Here is a 2,746-nt window from a genome sequence, read left to right as displayed (position 1 = left end):
TGGAGCCACACTCATGAATCATTTCTGATGTCTTCACATCCTTCCTAAAGTGTGGAGTCCAGAACTGGATGCAATACTCCAGTTGAAGCCAGACTCGTGTTTTACATGGGTTTAACATAACTTCCTTGTTTCGGTATTCTGTGTCCTGATTCATACAGCCAAGATGCCATAAGCTCTTTTAACAGCTATCGCAAGCTGTCCTGCTACTGTCAATGATTTATATACATCACAGGCAGGTCTCTCTGCTCCTGCATCCCGTTTAAAAGTACACTGTTTGTTTTATATTACCTCTCTGCATCCTTTGCACTAAAATGAATCACTTCACACTTCTCTGCATTTACTTCCATCTGGTACTCGTTTAACCCATGAAGTCCTTTGAAGTGCTACACAATCCCCCTCACGGTTCACAGGACTTCCAATTGTTGTACCTTCTGCACCCTTTTGAAACTGTCCCCAGTCCACCAATGTCCAGGCCACTGATATATTTCAGAAAAAGCAGAGTCCTATCACTGACCTTAAAGAACTCCACTGTAAACCTCCCTCCAGCAACAATTTCCTTGCGTTTCTTGTTGTTCAGCCAACTTTGTGTCGGAGCTGCTTTCCCCCTTTTGCTCCATCAACTCTAAATGTGCTCAGACAAGTCTATTGTGCAGCACCATATCAGATGTCTTCTGGAAATCCATGCACCTCACATCAACAGCAACACTCTCCCTTACCTCACCAAAACAAAAACCCTGCAGGCTTTTAAGGTATGGCATGCCCTTTAAAAAAATCCTGCAAGTGCTAATTATCCTTGTGCTCAAATTGACTGGCCTATGCTTGCCAGGTTTATCTTTATATCCTGGTGATGGTGGGAATTGTGGAGTCGTTTAGAAGGTGATGGTCGGACACAAGAGCAGGGGTGTGGCTTTCAGTAAGTCACGCCTTCCCAATGCTGGGATCCTTTATTGGGCAGACATTGCCTGACAAACAACGAATGCCTCTTGGAAGACTTTGGCAAAGCTAACGGAGTTTATAGGGCGCCCACTAATTTGAGGTGGTGTCATTGGGAATGGGCGATGTTTCATTCTTTAATGAGCCTAATTTACATTCAGTTGGCGGCAACCAGGAATCATACTTCGTGCCAGCCCATCCTCCCACTTATACAGTCATAGAGATTTACAGCACAGAAACAGACCCTTCGGTCCAACCCATGCACGCTGACCAGATATCCCAATCCAATCTAGTCCCACCTGCCAGCACCTGGCTCATATCCCTCCAAACCCCTCCTTTTAATATACCCATCCAAATGTCTTTTAAATGTTGTAATTGTACCAGCCTCTACCACTTCCTCTGGCAGCTCATTCCATACATGTACCGGAGCTATGAACCTGCACTCCAAGGTCTCTTTGTTCAGCAACACTCCCCAGGACCTTACCATTAAGTGTATAACTCCTGCTAAGATTTGCTTTCCCAAAATGCAGCACCTCCCATTAACTGGGGAAAGTTTGGGATATTGACAGAAGCACCTCCCGTGGATAATTGGACCTGGTTACCATGGTTCCTGCTGTGATGGGTTGCATTAAACCCAGCCCAGCGTCCTTTTGCGAAGTGATGTCTGATTAGCCCAACATGAGTATGTTGGACCTCAACAAACATGGTCAACACTGTATCTCCAATCAGCATGGCATTCGGCCCACAACAGTAGTACATAACTGTGTTTGCTCAATCAAGAACGAGAGGTCATAGTTTTGGGATAAGGGGTAACAGATTTAAAACTGAGCTGTCTATTTGTCTCAAAAGTTCACAAATCTGTGGAATTCCCTACCCCAAATGCTGGGACACCAAATAAATTTAAGATGTAAATATTTTTAACTAGTAAGGGATTGAAGGGTTGTGGAGAGCAGGCAAGAAATTGGAGTTGAGGCCGAAATGAGATCAGCCACAATCAAATGGCTGGACAGGTTTGAGGGACTGAATGGCCTACTCCTGCTCCAAGTTCTTATGTACATGACATAAACGATTCAACAGAGCTAATTCAAAGTGGTAAGACAGGATAGATTGGGTGAATCCTTAGAAGAGTATAAAGGGAGTAGGAGTATACTTAAGAGGGAAATCAGGAGGGCAAAACGGGGACATGAGATATCTTTGGCAAATAGAATTAAGGAGAATCCAAAGGGTTTTTAAGGGCAAAAGGGTAACTAGGGAGACAATAGGGCCCCTCAAAGATTCCTGAAGAAGGGCTTATGCCCGAAACGTCAATTCTCCTGTTCCTTGGATGCTGCCTGACCTGCTGCGCTTTTCCAGCAACACATTTTCACCCCTTAAAGATCAGCAAGGCAGCCTTTGTGTGGAGCCGCAGAAAATGGGGAGATACTAAACAAGTATTTTACTTCAGTATTTACTGTGGAAAAACATATGGAAGATATAGACTGTCGGGAAATAGATGGTGACATCTTGCAAAATGTCCAAATTACAGAGGAGAAAGTGCTGGATGTCTTGAAACAGGTAAAGGTGGCTAAATCCCCAGGACCTGATCAGGTGTACCCTAGAACTCTGTGGGAAGCTAGAGAAGTGATAGCTGGGCCTCTTGCTGAGATATTTGTATCATCGATAGTCACAGGTGAGGTGCTGGAAGACTGGAGGTTGGCTAATGTGGTGCCACTGCTTAAGAAGGGTGGTAAAGACAAGCCAGAGAACTATAGACCAGTGAGCCTGACGTCGGTGGTGGGCAAGATGTTGGAGGGAATCCTGAAGGACAGGATGT

Source organism: Chiloscyllium plagiosum, chromosome 19, assembly GCF_004010195.1.
Source record: "Chiloscyllium plagiosum isolate BGI_BamShark_2017 chromosome 19, ASM401019v2, whole genome shotgun sequence".
NCBI classification, from domain to species: Eukaryota; Metazoa; Chordata; class Chondrichthyes; order Orectolobiformes; family Hemiscylliidae; genus Chiloscyllium; species Chiloscyllium plagiosum.
This window is presented reverse-complemented; position numbering follows the sequence as displayed.